The sequence below is a fragment of the Camarhynchus parvulus genome, chromosome 1, assembly GCF_901933205.1.
Source record: "Camarhynchus parvulus chromosome 1, STF_HiC, whole genome shotgun sequence".
Lineage (NCBI taxonomy): Eukaryota > Metazoa > Chordata > Aves > Passeriformes > Thraupidae > Camarhynchus > Camarhynchus parvulus.
The window spans coordinates 100,308,561-100,325,626 of NC_044571.1; the positions used below are offsets into that span (position 1 = coordinate 100,308,561).

At 44.1% G+C, this 17,066-nt stretch overlaps 1 non-coding gene across 1 annotated transcript; it reads right to left on the bottom strand.

Moving 5' to 3' along the window:
- Window positions 1-6,536: 6,536 nt before the first annotated feature.
- LOC115911877 lies at window positions 6,537-6,723 on the bottom strand. Its single transcript, XR_004061313.1, has one exon. It is a non-coding gene; the product is annotated as a U2 spliceosomal RNA (small nuclear RNA).
- Between the last annotated feature and the right edge of the window lie 10,343 nt (window positions 6,724-17,066).

Below are 17,066 nucleotides of genomic sequence, written 5' to 3' on the forward strand. Positions count from 1 at the left end.
CCACATTTGGAAAATTTTTGAAAAATAAGGGTCATGTGGAAATGAGAAATGTTTGGGCACTTCACCCAGAAGAACCACACAGAAAGACATTTATGCATCATGCAGTCCACTTCAGCTCAAGAGACATCCACAGACCTGGTATTACCACACCATTTTGCAGATACGTGTTCCCAGCTATACTGGGAGCCTCTAATGGGTTTGGGAATTAAAACCAGATACCCTGACCACCAGCTCTGAGCCATTGATTAAATGGAAAAAAACGTCAAAAAATAGATTTCAATTTCTGAAACCACCTTTTGGGAAAATGACAGGATTTTTTGTGAAATCTATTTTTCTTTGGAGGAAAGAAGGGAAACCCCATGGAGATGTGACTAGAGTCCTCCCCTCTGCAGGTTTCTCATATATGCCCTCTTGCAGTTTTTCTTACACCTGAATTTGCCTCAGTGATGATGCCCTGGAGAAACAGGAGCACCAATGAGTCCCTTGCTGGGGATACACCACTTGGACTAGCAGTGGGATGTGTTAGCATTCAGGGCTGTGTTTCATCTGCATACAGGACTGCATCAGTAGAAGACCATGTCCTAGGGTAAAATGATAAATTACACAGAAAATGTTAAAGAATAATACAGAAGTTTTGCTAATCTGAGGTGACAGATACGTAAGCATTGGTGGACACACAGATCTCACGGGCACCTGGAGGGAAATCCAACCCCAAAGGGTATTTGTTGCTCTATTCAATGCACTCTGAAAGGTCTTGTACAAAAGATCTTATTTTCCATTCCGTGGACACCTTTGTTAGTGTTTTGGATGAAGACAAATAACAGAAGATGCTGCTGTCAGTCTCTGTGCACAGGATTTTATCTGGGGTTAGCTGGGCTGTTTTCAGCTTGGAGTGGATAACCACACTGTATGGGATTACCATGTGTTGTATTTATTAGTATAAACGTAAATGTTGTTACAGGCATAAATCAAATTAAAATTTAGACTTTTCCATGTAAGTTCAAATGTGTATCTGTCTAAACCTCTCTCTTACATTTGTTAGAAGCCACTCCTGGAGAGAAAGGGTCCTGCCTCTCTCACAAAAGCCTGCTTGATACCCACCTCCAGGGCAAGGACCCCAAAAACCTTGCTTTGGTACCATCAAGTCGTACACCTGCATGCATGAGGTCCCAAACCTGAGTTAATCAGGCAAGGGTAGCCTTGCCCACCCGTTGTGTAACATCTTTTCACAGGCTGCAGAGACTGTCAAATGACAGCGACTCAGTGATGATCTTGGGCTCCTCTGCTGCTTGTGAGGGCCCTTGTACCCGATGGGTTTTATATTTCCTCCTCTGCCCAGAGGCAACTGCTGCTGGCTGTGGCTGCCCTTGTGGTGTAGCTGGAACCTGGATGGTTGCAATATCTGTTGGTTCTATGGCTGTGCTATCCACCTTCCCCTCGGTGGGAAAGGTGGTACTGCTGGGCAGTGCCTGCAGCCTCTGTAGCAGGTTTCTGGGCAGCATTCCTAGTCTCTGGGGCAGATCTTGAAACAACCTCATCCTGTCTTTAAATGCTGAACGGACTGTATTGAATAAACTTAGCAAAACATCAGCAAGAATATGGTGTCTTTAGCATGGAGAGGGAATTTAAACCCTTCAAAAGCTGTTGTGGTAGGCCTGAAGAAGTGTTGGCAGAAAACACCCCTCTGCATTCCTCCCCCACCATAGGTACCGTCATTAGTGAAACCCCAACTTAGGCTGTGGTAGTTGGACAGCCATGTGCACACATTCAAAAAGAGGTTTACAAGAACTTAATTCCTCACCTGACTCATTCTAGAAACTTGGTAACAGTCACAATGGCCTTAGTTGTAGGGCCTATGTTTAGATAATGACCTGCAAATGGAAAAAAAAAACTGAACCAAAGTAAACTGGACCACATGGTGATGGCTAATAAGGTTTCTATATCCAATACACAAATGGGTCACCAAAGAACTGTTATTCTTTTTTCATCCTTTCCTCTCAAAGCCTTACATTGGGTGCCAATTATTGTCTTGGTTTAAAAGACAAATGTCTGCCAAGGAAGGCAGGAACCTTCCTGGAATGGAAGACTCTTCCCTCCAAATTATTATAACTGTGAAAATTATAGGGCTTTCAGGCAAAAATGTAGCAAAAGGAATAAAAGATCTTTAATATAAAACATACAGATACCTGAACGGAGCAAACAACAAAACACTAACAGAAAGTTTCCCACTTGCTAAGCAGTGTTTCCCCTTGGTGTAATTACGACCACGGGAGCAGCTTTTATTTCATAATCACTGTACATTAACCTAGAAAGCCACTCCCTTCCCCCTTTCCAGTGTCTCCCTGACGACAGTGGGAAGAAATTCCCTGAGAAGCCTAACACACAGCAGTAGCAGAGCCAGCATGGTACTTCATTCAAGTGTTTTGTGGCATTTTTTCAGCCTTGGGCTAGAAAATAAATCAAATTCTCTTACAGACTGAGTGAGACATGTGAAGGCGGCAGACATCTCCCAGATATCCCTGTGAAACCTGATCTGAGCACCTTTTCCCCTGACTTCTGGTGGAGCAGCCTCCAGGTAGGAGGTGTGATGCCTCTTGCATGAAAATTACCATCCATCAGCAAGGACTATCACAAGTGGTTTGTGTACAACTCCTACGCTAATGAAGGCATTCTCCTGGATAGATGAGCTCACCATGTCTCAGGCAGACAACCCCTGGACTTCCCAATGAGCAAGATAAACAGCATATTTTCAATTGCAATCCAAAGAGCCTTCAATCCGCTGTAGAAACAAGACTATAAATTATAGTGGAAATGAGTCCTGGCTGGAAATGTGCTGTATCCAAAAATGACAGCATTTAAGGTTTAACTTGGAATACAGACAGAGTGAGGAATGCTTTACCACTGGGAGCAGCGTGAAGTCCTGAATCATCAGGGAGCAGATGGACATTCCATTGAGACATTGCTCTCTGGGCTGATCAGAGAGAGCATCATGACAAAGAAATGAACACAAATCTTTGGGGACAATTCATTCTTTGTATAACCCAAATGTGTTTGGTTTTTGGTTGTTTTTTTTTTTTTCCTTACAACCTGTTACATTTCTCTGCATTTTTGTCCAAATGCATGGGGTCCCATTTTGCTGTAGCCTGTTTTTTCTGGTTGTTCTTAGAGCTTTTCCCAGTGATGGCACACAGTCATCTTTCTTTCAGATGTGGTATTAGCGACAAAAAAGGCACACAGATGTGGCAAATTCTAGTATATTACCTGAATCTCTTTCTTAGGAGGGAATTATGTCCTTTACATATATGGAGGGCAATATATGGACAGTTCCATCTCTGTGGCATCCTGTTGCATTCAAATTCACATCACTATTATATAACAGCAAGTGGTCTTTAGTCTCCCCCTGTTGCCAAATTGTTTTTTGCCAAAATGCTGTCTGCCTTTGAAATGGCAATCATAACGTTAGGAAAATTAATCCACAAACATCAGAGATTTATGTCCAAAAAGGAGACAGAGGAGTCCTTTTACTTTATTCGAATAAAGGGAGAGGCCATGGGGCATTCCCCTGGGGTCTCTCACATTTGTGGAGGATGCAGCCTCCTTTTTATCCTGATTTCCTGGGCACATTTCCCTCTCTCTTTCCCCACTGGCTGAGACACTGGAGAGGTACAGACTCTCCAGAACGCCTGATACCAAAGATTTCCTTCGAATGTATAACCCTCCCTCTTAATTTTTAATTCTTACGGAATTTAGGGGTTTTTCTTCCCCATTGTTTCTTTCATCTCTCAATGTCTAATTTCATTTATCAGCAAACCTAAAGTTTATTTGTAAAAGCAAATATCTTTTTCCATTCATCAGTCAGCGGAACCCTTCCCATTGTTTCTTTTATCTCCCAGTGCTAGTTTTATCTACCAGCAGACCCACAGCTTGTTTGTAAAGACAAATCTGCCATTCCTCTCAATAATATTTTCATGAGATAGATGAGAGAAAAGTCCTATTACAGACAATTAGTACAAGGACATATTCTGATGAAAATCCTCATGCAGGGGAAAAGCCGTGGGTGATGTTCCCACAAAGCTATGATTGAAATTTTCACTTGTCCTTCTTCTTTCCCCCGTTCTTTGATCATTGAAGCCACTTACAATATTAATATTTTATTTATAATTTTTTGTTCATATTGGTGCTAATGAAAAGGAAGAGATACAATCTCCTCCATTACAAATGTGTATTTCTGGATTGATTTTCCTCAGAAAATAATATGAGCTCTTTTTAGAAAGGCAAGCAGAAAGGGATTTAGATTTCTGCATTGACAAAAGAAATGTGAGGTACTGAACTGTTGTGAATAAGCCTAATTTGATTTAAGCAGAACAGATTTAAGAGTGGAAATTAGGACTGGGCATATTTTTTCTTCCTGAGATTTAATGTAAGATGGAAATGATAAATATTAAAAAAGATCTGATATGATACAACAGAGATGCTGACAGAATTGTTCTTCAGTCATGCTGCTTATTATTATACATGGCTTTAATTTCACAGGGAAAAAACCCTCCTACTTATTTTACTAATTTTTCAAGTTCCAGAAAATGAACCTGTTGTTATTCAACCAGTTTCTCTTCATGGGAAGCCTTGCGCACTTCAATCAATTTCCTTCAAGCACCAGTTTTTAAATCTGCAAAAACACATTTCTCTACATCAGAGCAAAGAGCTCGAGTTGAGAAAAATCACCTCCCCAGTTCTGAAAATATTATTTTGGGATTTTTTTTTTAAATTCTGGACAATGTTTAAAATTAAAGTGCTTTGAGCAATATTATTAACAAGATCACTACAGAGATACCAGAGTGGGAAGGACTGGGAGAACTGTGTGCAATACTGCACTGTGTTAGTATCTGCCTAACTCCAGTGATGACTGGCACAATTACTCATCCCACAGCAATACATTTGGCACAAGAACAAGGAATTCATGCTTCTGTGACCAAATGCACTAGTGAGCAGCAGAGGCACTGGGAAGGCTGGTCTGAGTGGTTTGTGCTTGGCTTCACTTTGGCAGCCATCTCCAGCTCCTGCTGAGCCCACATTAAATGGTGCAAAAAAATCAAACTGCTTCATACTGATTTCAAAGGAGATGAGTTTTCACAGCTCCCTGGTCATTTCTAACAAGCTGTGTCTACAGCAAGTCCCTTCTGGGTCTGGCACAGCTACTGTCAGCTCTTCTACCAAAAACTAGTAGCCTGTGACTGACGATGTATAAAATGAAATATTACTCTTTTTTTTTCCCTTGGTTTTCCTTGCTTGATGCAAAGCCCACTGTAGGTCCCTTTGTTCTTCAGAAGAATGGAGATTAATACTTTTTATAATGAAAGACAGGCTTGAATGACCTCCCTCTGAGATGAGCAAAGGTGACTGCAGGGGTGGTGGGCAAGTGGTCTGGGTTTTTTTCCTCCTTGTTACTAGCTTTTATATTATGAAGGACAAATTTGTGACTGTGCATGGCAAATCTCAGCCAGGCTGAAATCTGTGTTTTCACCTACTGAATATCAAATTGCCTCTGCTGAGGACCAGCATTCAGCACTGCCACCAGGCATTTCACAGCACATTAATTAATCTGGGGAGTCAATTAATGCACCTCATGATCCTGACAATGCTGCAGTGCCATGCTTTGGGCCATCTCATCCTGAATGCAGCCTGACTTTTCATGCCAACACACCAAGAGCCCAGACCTCCTGCAGTGCTGATGGATAATGCAGGACCCAGTAGAGCCGGCTGTGATCAAGACAACTCCTTGTGGAACCTCAGAAGGCCTTTTGTAAATGTGGTCTGCAGTTCCTGCCAGCTTTCTTCCTGCTGCCTGGTTGGCCTTAGCTGCTGAACAAGGGCAGAGAATCCAGCCCCAGCTTGTCAGTGACCAGCTAAAGGTGTTTTCTGTATTTGCCATGCATGTGGATTCCTTGGGGTCACAGAATGCTGTGGGTTGGAAGGGATTTTAGAGACTATGTGATTCCAACCCCCGCCATAGGCAGGGATGTGATCCACCAGAACCAGGCTGCAGCAAGCCCTGTCCAACCTGGCCTTCAACACTTACAGGAATGGGCCAGCCACAGCTTCCCTGGGCAAACTGTGCCAGGGCCTCACCAACCTCACAGGGAAGAATTTTTTCCTAACATTTAATCCAAATTTACTCTTTTTTAGTTTAAAACCATTTCCCCTTTTTCTATGACTATATGCTCATATAAAAAAGCTGTTCTCCCTCTGTTATCAGCCCCCTTTGGTCACTGGATGCTCTAAGGTCTCCCTGGAGCCTTCTCTTCTCCAGGCTGAACACCCCCAGCTCTCCCAGCCTGTCTCCAAAGCAGAGGGGCTCCAGCTCTTGGAGCTTCTCTGTGTCCCTACTCTGGATCTGCTCTAACATGTCCATGTCATTCTTACGCTGGAGACCCCAGACCTGGATGCAGAACTCCATGTGGGGTCTCATGAGGGCAGACTAAAGAGAAAGATTCACCTTTGACCTTCTGACCCACCTCTATTTTGGTGCAGCTCAAACCTATCAGTGCACCGTTCCCAGAGTCACTGCAATGCTGGGGCAATGCATGAAGCAGAGAGAGCAAGCTCCAGGTCCAACTCCCATGCCCCAAAGTCTGTTTGATATAAAATCCTCTCATCAAGGGCATATCAGATATGAAACTTTTAAGATCAGATACTACACTAGGCCAACGCCAGCAGCAAATCTCTCCTTTCTTTTTGCATGGTTCCTTCAAAGGAGTAGATACATGTAGATGACCCAGCTGGTGAGAACACTTATCATTGTCTTGTTATTTCTTAGCCTGGAGTTGGTGAAAGGAAAAAGTTACAGTAAAGCCACTTCAGTTCTCCTTCTGCTCATCTTTGGGACTTTTCGTAAAACATCAAGCTCCATCCCTTGCTGCGGGGTTCATGGGGTATTTTCGGACGCAACCCAAGCAGCGTTTTGGCCTTTCTTGTCCCAGACTAAGATGCTTCCATGGCAACCACATCAGCTGCCTGAAACAACCCTCCCACGTCCAACACCCAGCAACACAAACCAAAGCAAGTCCCTGGTGCCAACAACATTTGAAGACTCCGTCAGAACTGTACTAAGTTCTGATAAAGTTCTGCATTATCAGCTGCAAGGCACATGTCATCACCCAAGGTTTGCAGTAGGGTAATCGAGATCCAGGCTTAGAGGCAGATCTTTCACATTCTGTGTGTCAATGACCTTGACAAATGTGAAGTTTTGAACAGCAGGTAGCAGCTAGTGGAGATTTTTCTGTTAACGTGGAAAATAAAAAAGGTACAGGAGGAGTGAAATTATTGTTCTGACATGGACTGCCTCCATTCACGTACTGGCTGATTGCATACATCCGTCTTCTGCAGTGCCAACTCCTTCTCCTCATACAGTTGTATTTTTGGCTTTGTTCCCCAGTGTAAATCAGCCAGAGTCTCCACAGTGATGGTGTCAGGTATCAGCCTGGTGCTTGGTTTCAGCCCAGCTCCTCAAAGTGTACCATAAATAAAGACTAGAGAGGCAGCAGGTGGGTGTCATTTCTTCCCCAGACCCTTGGCAGCTACTTGGGAATCTTGTGAGAGGGTCTTCAAATAGTGTTGGAAAAAAATCTTCCATATAACTACAATAATTTAAATAAGTAACTAGCCTGGAAAATGTCAGAAGACGCACAATCAAGATAGCAATGCTCAAAGGTAATCTAAACTACAATTTAAATGCATTAGAGTTTCTGTGTTTTGGTTGTTTTGTTCTGTGCCAGTTTGGGATTGGATGGGAGGCTTATTCCATAGGGGAAACCCAGAGTATGACTCAAGTCTGAGGTCAGAAGGCAAATGATGAGTTTCCCTTTCTGCTCTCTTTTCTTCACAATGTTTTTTTCACTAAGAAATAAAAGAGCCAGAGGAACAACACCTCTTTCCTTCTCCATGAAGCTATCATGCTTTCCATTTCCCATCAGTGATAAACTCTCCTTTTTTTTCCCCATAGGAAATTAAGAGAGAAAGAACGGTTGAATAGAAGCAAACAAAAAAGAGTATATTTTCTTTTTCCATTGAAAATATGTTTTTAATCCCCCCCAAAAATGTCTGATAACTATTTTAACACTGTATTTGCAATTAACCCTTTTTTTCTTTGAGTTAATCAACACACTTCATTCAAATCTGAGTATTTCCTAGCAGTGTATAACCACCTGATAATTTTGTTGCTCCTGTTCCAAACATGCAGAAGACCTGGTGTGATGGAAATCTTACCTGCTAATCAGTAGCAGATTAGTGTGTAAGGAAAGTTATCCCCACCACAAACCTAGCCTGTCAGGAGCTGCACTTACAGCAGAGCTGGGTGTGAAGATTTCTGTCCTGCTTTGCGCCTCAAATGGGGCAGCACATGTGGAGAACCTCTGTGGCTCATCACCACAGAGATGCACCTGCAGGGTTATCTGACTCCTCATGTCTGGGTATCATGTGTATGGTCTCTGCTCCATCACCCTGTCCATCCTGCTCGGGTTTGTTGTTGCTGAAATGGCTCCTGAGGTATTTTACAGAGTCTTTTTTCCCAGCCCCGCGACTGAAGAAGAAGTCAAGATTCCTTGGCTCTGGTTTTCAAGGTTGTTTATTTTCTCTTATCTATTACATTCTTTCTCTACCCTGCTGAGGTCTGTCTGGCAGGTCAGTTTGTGGCACAGTGACCACCCTTTTTTTTATACTAAGAACTATTTGGTGGAAGTAAGAAAGAGATTCCTGCTATTGATCCGCATTTGCTTATTCTGGGTTTTTGCAGTTTTCTCAACACATTTGTTCTTTGTCAGAGTCTGAGACAGGACATGGGATTGCTTGAGGCTCTGATCCATTCCTGGCAGCCCCTCTCACTTTAGCTCAGTTTGCATGGCACAGCCAGGATGTCAAAGCAGGTAGGGTGGATTAAAATGTGGAGGAGGGCTCTGGATGTGCCCAGCTGAGAGCTGAGCTCAGCCCACACAGCTCTTGGGTGGAGGGTGAAGTGTTGTACCTGCTTCAAAGCACCTGGCTGGAGCTGGAGGCTGGACTGGACACTGAACGGCCCATCTGCATCCTCCCGGGCCCACAAACCTCATGGCAAGGCAATGATTTATAAACACTTGCCAGGAAGGAGTTCAATATTTCTAACACTCTCATCCATAGATTATTTCTTTAATCTTCCACATCTTCTGGCGTCATTCTCTTCCATCCTGTTGGTGCTTAGAGGCTCCAAAACACAAACACAAGTACGACTATGAGTTGGAAAGGAAGAATTTTGCTGATCCCTGTGCAGAGGACAGGCTTGAGACATCTGCCTAGAAAGTCTTTTGAGGAAAATATCTACCACCTATGCCCTTGTTTAATACTCTTCATCTGGATAAAATAAAGTCCTAACTCTTTCTCAAAAAACAAGCATTCAGCAGTTAGCAGAAAGTCAAAATCAATTTATCTGTGAGGAAATAATATGTCTTACATATATGACTAGTTTACATACCAGAGTTTGTGTGCTTACTGGACTGTGCTTAGGTGTGGGTTGCAGCTCCTTCCTGTGTTTGCACAGGAATATATGAATATTGATCGACACACATTAAAACGCCTTGGAGCTGGTTTATTTCCTCTTTATCTTCAAGCATCCCCATGCCCTATGGTAGTGAAATACACAGTTTAACCTGCTGACCTAGAGATTTGGGGATCTTGATACAGAACAGCTCAATCTGGCATGAGTAGGGGCAGGTGAGTGCAACACAGAAGTCAGGGAGCTGCTCAGGTTGGGAGCAAATATCAGTGTAAGCACATGATGAGTCCCTCTTCTCTCCCTGGCTGCATTCGGTGCAACTCAGCGTCATCCAAATCCAACCAAGTGCCCTCTTTGGTACAACCACTGTGAATCTTTGATTGATTTAGGCTGTGAGGATTTGGAATATTTCAGAATATCCAAATGATCTTTTTGGTGCCTCTCAACATCACCCATATAAAGCAAGACTTGTCCTCTTTGAGATTTCAAAGAAGGAGGATGAGCCCTATTGGAAAGGTACTGGGCTGAGACAGAAATTAGGGAAAGAATAAACAAAGATGTGTGTGAAGAAAGGTTGCACCTTTGGAGTATGTCCAATTTGGTAAACTATCTGGAACTGTCACTATAGGACATGAAATAACATGATGCGGTCACGCTGCTCTTTCAAGGTGAAAAGAGGGTTTTTTAATTTCTGACTCCAACATTTATAGATTTGAAAAAGTGACAGTGGATTGGAGGGTGACAGCACCACCTCTCCAATTGCACTGGACAAACCAACAGTCCATCAAATTTCTCCTCCTCCATAAAAGAATGCAAAACAATGAGTTATTTACATAAAGTGTGTGAGAAAGTTCGTTACAAGAATGTCAACATCAGAAGGCTTAGAAGATCTTAAAAAATCAGAGCGACCATGGAACCATTGTTGTCTTGAAGCGTGTCTTGAATTTGGCTTCCATGGCTGCTCTTTGGGGATAACATTTAGGGTTTGCACATGGGATGACTGACACTGGGGTGTGATGGGCTGGCAGTGCACACCTGGTCCTACAGCAGAGTCACACTCAGAGGATTGAGGAAATGCTTAGTGGGGCAATGCCTGGCACAGAAAGAATCAGGAGCAGAGGGAGGAAGAGAAAGAAACCCACATTTGCTGCATGTCAGGCAGATTTTTAGTTGTCAGGTATCTCAAAAGCTTCACTTTGTTCAATTTTGTTATTAAAAAAAGAGGATTGAAGCATTTATTTAAGCAATAGATTTTCGCAACTCACATTACAAAACTATGGGGTGATCTGATTGTCAAGATTGTCTCCTCACATATTGTTTTTCACATTTGGCTTTCCTGTCTCTTCAGCTTTGGGGATAGCTAAGGAAATTCACACTACAAGTCAATGCATGAGGTGTAATACACTTCCTGCTGCTGTTGTGGGCCTCATATATGCACCACCAACATTTGCCCCAGGAAAAAAATAAGACTGAGAAAGACACAGAAAGATTTTAATGAAGACTATAAAATGGGGGGAACCTCACCATCCCAAAAAGCAAGGGATTGCTGTGACCCCCCTCGTCTGTGGTGACACCAACAAGTTGTGAAGTGCTTTAAAGGACACTCTTCTCAGTCAGCTTCAACACAAGTTCCAAACCTTCAGCCAGGGTAGATGTCTGTGACTCCATGGCATGGGAGGCATTGGGAGCTATAAGGCATCTGGGGTCTAGGCTCAAATCCCTCAGGAGTGAGAGCTGGAAAAGACCTGGGAGAATTTTGATCCATTTGTCTTGCTGAGGCAGAATTGCTACTCACAGTGTATTTTCTGTTGGTCTTATTTTAAAAGCAAGGGGTTGCTCCCCAAGGTGCTTTTAGGGGATTCTTTACAGCTTGTCTTGTCAAAGCTTTTGACACAGATGAACACAGTGAAGGCAATGACTGGGAAACCAATCAAGCTCCTTATGTATGGAAACATGAAATTGGACCCACCATGAATGATCCTTTCAGAGACCAAATCCCATTGCCTCCCCATATCCGTACTGGGTTTGAAACTAGTAATTTTCTTTAATTGTTTTTGTGCATGGTCCAGGTGTCCCATGTCTCCTCCTGGTTCTTCCTGTTACAGCTTGGCATTGAGTGCTCCAAGGTCCAGGCTGCAGAAGGAAAGACAGACTTTATTGGTTTTTAAGCATTATAAAGAAAAATGTGGCCATGAACGTGGTTCCACTCAGCACTGCTAACCCTTCTGAGTGGATGCAATGGTGACCATGAAAAGGCTCTGCAGCCAGTGAGGAAAGAAGCCTTCTTTTCTTTTCTGCCTGAAAATTTGCACTGCAGATCTACGGCATTCATGCCAAAATCTGTGCCAGGCTGTGTTGACTTTGAGCAGTAGGGATTTCAGCCTTCAGTCCTTGTTGTTATTGCTGCATTAGACTCCCGAAGTTGGATCTGGGTCGTATTGGGGCGGAGGACTGAGATTCGTGGTGGTTCACATTGACTGAAAGAAGACATATGGGGATGCCAACCAAAAAAACCAAACCCTAAACAAACAAAAACACCCCCAAAAAAACAACTTCCCTCCTCCTCCCCCCCTTCCCAAATTGTTGTAGGAGGTCTGCAAATGAAAGCATGACAGGGAAAAAATGACCATTGTGTGCGTTCATTAAGGAATGTAATGGAAAACCAGGGAGATTTGAAAGGACTTAGGGTTTGGCTCTATCATATTAATCAATAGCTAGTTTTGGCCTCCTGTAGCCTCCCTGACTGCAAAACAAGCCAAAGGGGTTTCTTCTCAGGCATAAATGTCACTTTGGTCATCAATCAAAGGCAACTTTCTGTTGTACACAGCACAGCAAAGCAAATCTGGAGAGGAGACCAAAATAAGAAATAAAGAACTGGACAGCAAGAATGGGAAGAGGCTAAATGTATCTCCCTTTGGAAATACTCTGAAGGACCAGTCTGAGGCTGACTTTTCAAAGGACCATGTGAGCTGGCAGTCTGCATTGGGGCTGCTTTTTAAAGGTTAAAATGAAAGTTTTTAAACCATCAGAAGACAAGCCCTGAGTTTGTGCCAAAATAGTGGTGGAAAATTGTGGCATAACTGTTCCTAAAATACCCTGATTTAAAATTTTTTTTAAACAAATTTGGATGGATCATTTGGAGAAGCAGGCACATTTTTAGGTACTTGTCAGCTTTTGAAAGGCACGACAAAATTCTTTGCAATCTGGTTTTCTTTCAGAGGCTTGCATGGGAAAGTTATAAACGAAAGTGTAATTCCAGATCAATGAGTTTCTGCTGCTCTTGTGAATGCATTACTTCGTGTGTCCTCTACTCATGTGGATATATGACTGGTTTTTTTATGCTGCTTCGGATCCAGTTTCTGCTGAAATTGTGTGAGTGTGTCTGAAAAGATCTTTTGAGGGCAGAAGACCTGGGGATAAAAGCCCTTCCTGCAGGAACAGCAAACAGTTATGCTGGTGATCGAATGCACAGCACATGGGTACACTCAGTTTTGGGATCTCCACTCCATCACTAAGTGCTGCCCTGTTGATGTGATTCAAAGCTGAAGCTTTGGCTGCTGCCAGGGGCCGCAGCAGGGTCCTGATGAAATCCAAAACTGGGCAATGAAAGTTTTGGAAGCCACAAAATATTGCTCCTGTAGACCCAGCTGAGCCTGGGCCTGAGCTGATGGAGCCAGGACTGCATCCCACCGGAGCAGCCATGGCTTTCTAAGCCCCAGTGTGCAGGTACATGCAGGGGATGTACTAAATGACCCCCTGCACCACGGATGTGCCAGACTGTTCAAATCTGTGCTTGGTGCCCCACCAATGGCATGTAACAGCTGGTTGGGGTGACACATCGGCCTGATCAGAGTCTCTAGCATATTAATGATTTCTGTAGAAATTTCAACATTTCTATCCCATCACCTTTCACAGTCTGGGTCACCCAGATAATCTTTGCTGCCCTCACCTGCTCTGTGCTCCATCACCTCTGCAATTCTGTGCTGGGGACACCCCACCACATGGTGAACCCAGGGTGGTGTGTCTTGTGGGGCTTTCCTGGCACCTTCTGATGGTTAAATGTTCTCTATTTCTTTTGCTTCCAACTGAGGGATTATCTGAGTTTTGGGACCTGGTTAATGGGGTATATGAAGCCGGGGAGTAGGTGTTTGTGGCTTGCATGTTTTAGCAATCATACTTGATGATCAAAGCATGAGGAGGCAGGCATGGTGGGATTTATATACAGCAGGGTCCTTGCTGACTTCTCCAAACTGAGCCATATAAAGTATTACCACCTTCCAGCTTTATCATACCTTTACTAACCTTGACTGCTTGTTTTTCCCTTCTCCTTCTTCTCCTGCCCCTTCCTCTCCCCCTTTCCCTTTCCTTTTCCCTTTCCCTTTCCTTCTCCCTCTTTTCTTCCCTCTTCTCCCTTCTCTGTCTCCCCTACCCACTGGTGGCAAAAAATGCAAGGTGAGAGCAAGCCATGTAGAAGAGACAGAGCTCTGTTCTCAAAGCCACACTTTAAAGCAGGTGACAGTTATCATCTAGGTATAAATCAGGGTTTTCAGTCACTAGGGCTATACAGGTTCGCAGCAGCTCACCATCTTCCCTGTTTCAATGCAATAATGCTCAGCAGGGGTGCAATATCTCTGAGTATTACAAGAGTGAGGATTGAGATGGTGGGATGAACCTTCCTGTCTCTGGCCAGGATCGTGAGATGACTTTTTCTGGGAAGGATACATTAAGATTTCTTTCACAGCACTTAAGGCAAGGGTGAATAAATCAATGGCAATTCTTGAGGCTTGGACAGAGAAGCTCAGTTTAATCTCTACCTCTGAATGGAAATAATGCCTGATTGGAAGAAGCCTCTAAGGGCTCCAGGGCTGGGCATATCCTTCCACATATCATAGCACAAGCCCTGGCATCACAACCTAAATAAAACTAAATAATGTAATAATGTAGGGAAGTCTTGAGCAGTCTCATCTGCTCTCTGGGGCAGATGAGCAGCTGGCTGGGTAGGATCCCATCCATCCAGCTCTTTTGTGCATATTCCGCAAGGCTTCTTTTTCTTTCCAAAAATTGGTGTTGTGTGTGGAAGAGGCAGGTCTAGAGCCCCAAGTGCCCAGCATCTATGCTGGGAAGACAATTTTCTGACTCTGATGGCTGTTCAAATGGCAAAGCATGGCATCTCAATATACTTCAAGCCTTGGGGACTCATTTCATGGCTGGGGCAGAAAAGGCGAGGTGGATTCTCAGCCCCTACCAGCAAATTTCTTAGCTCTTACCCATTATTTTTTTGCTTACCTAATTGTTAAAAATAGAAACTGTTGTAAAATAGTTGATAATTGTTAAGCAGGTACTGTTAGTTTGGTCGTGGTAAAAGGGGTTAAAAGGCTTGTTATAAGAAATACAGTACTCAATGTACCATAACACACCACAGTAAAGTGCACCATCTGCCGAGGAAACGAGCCAGCCTGGACAGAACTGTAATGGGCCAATCAAACCTTCATGCAAATGAAGAATCTGAAAAGAAACCAATCCAGAGGGACAAAAAACAGGGTAAAAAGGGGCATCTGACCCACTGAATTCATGCTGCTCTACCTGGAACATCGGGGACATCACTGTTGAAGAAGATCCAGCACCATTGCAGCATCTTTGATGGGAACGCTCCTGCTGGGCCGGTGGGCCCCCTTGCTTTAGGCCTTTCTTTTATTATAATAAATGCTGAAATCACTTTAGTAGCGGGAGTCTGGTCCCATTTTTTACACCTAGGTATCACCAGTTGGCTCTGGACCAAGAGAAGCAAAGGATGATAGGGTCAGTCTTAAAAGGGCCAGGCATAAAAGGAGCCCTTATCTCCAGCTAGGCTTTATCAGACAAGCAGGCAAGCCTTATCCCAGCGGCGTAATCCCCTCTTCTGGAGGCTCTTGAATGCCAGTGAGAACAAAAATGTGCTGTGTAGTTATTGATGCCTGAGGAAATGTGAAACATCACATGAGGGCTCCCCCCTCCCCCCTGGCCTGGCCCACCATCCCCCTTGGCCAGTGTCACATTTGGTCAGCAGATAATGGGTGCTGTATCTTTAAGGGGGGTGCAGGGATGGAGAGCCGTGGGCTTTTCTCAAAGCCTCACTTGCCAGGTGTTATAGATGGATAATGAGATGATTGGCCCTTGCAATTAAAAGATAACTATTGTCTGAATATTAAGAAAAGCTTTAGTGATGTATAGTTATGTCATTGTAGTTTAGATGTCCTCTGTTCTCCCCACAGTTCCCTTTCCCCCCTGTACTGTTGCCATCAGACAGCTGGGGCTGTCTAGGACAGGTACAAAGAAGGCTGCACAGGTGTCCCTTGCCTGGGGCAGTGGGGAATGGAAAAGCTCAGGGGGTTGCTCAGGGGGTGCAGCATGGCCACACCTGACCTCCAATAGAGTTACAAGAGAGCAGTGTCCACTGATAAATGGCAAAGAAGGGCTGACTGACAGACTTTGGGAGGGCTGGGCTGGCTGATGCAACCTCCAGGGGTATAAAAGACTGAGCATCCGTCTTGAAGATGAACTGGCCACGTGGTATCCATGAGGGCCGTTCCCAGTGCTGCAGCTTTTTCCTTATGTAGTCCTTTGTTGTATTTTTGTCAAGGTTTAATACATTACCAGTTATCCTTTCCAAAGGACAAATCAGTTAAACGTTATGGGGAGAGCTGCTTCCCTCTGCTATGGCTGTGCTCCCTCGGTCTTCCTTTCCTTGTGATCTTGGGGTGACGAAGCAACCTCACATCTGGGGAGACTTCTCTAGATTAATTCCACTGTTCATGCTTTGAATGTGATCTTCAATGTATGACTGGTGTGTGATGAGAGGAGGAGGAGTGCAGGAGTTCCCCTATCCTGCAGAAAGAAAGGTGAATTGCTTTTCTCTGTCCCAGGCCCTGGGTGTTGGACCTGAGCACCAAAATCTGCAGGTAAGAGATTCACAAAGACCTCCATTCCCAGAGACTGTGTCTGTGCTAGGTGTTTAGGTGGCAAACCCGCAGGCATTGAGCAGGAAAAGTCAGTCATCATCCGGATAAGCTGGTTTACTGACAGGCCTAGATGGCTGGAGGAAGAGCAGCTGTGGTTGATCTGGAAGAGCACACTCTTCCACCATCACACCTCCTGGAAGAGTCTGTCCCGTGGCTGGGATTGTGTGCTATAATGACCCTGCTGATGAAAAGCAGTTTACCCACATGGAAATGCATCCACATTGAGAATGATACCAAAGACAAAGCTTGACTGACTTCATCTGCCAGCAAGGGATCTGGAATTCTAAACAGTAGGCTGCATTCTATCCCCTCGCCCATCCTACAGCAAATCCCATTTCCCCATACAAGGCATGCAGGAGGGGTCTTCTGCTCTTTGCTGATGCCTTTGTCCCGTCTGCAGCAACTTCTGCTGTTTCCCTGCTTGTTCTGGCAAGCTCTGTAACAACACCTGCTTTTCCCCTAACTTTACCTCTGGGTTTAGCTGGGAAGGTAATTAAAATCTCATTTGCCCACCTCCTCCTTCCCAGGTCAGTAATAAGCAGGCTGTT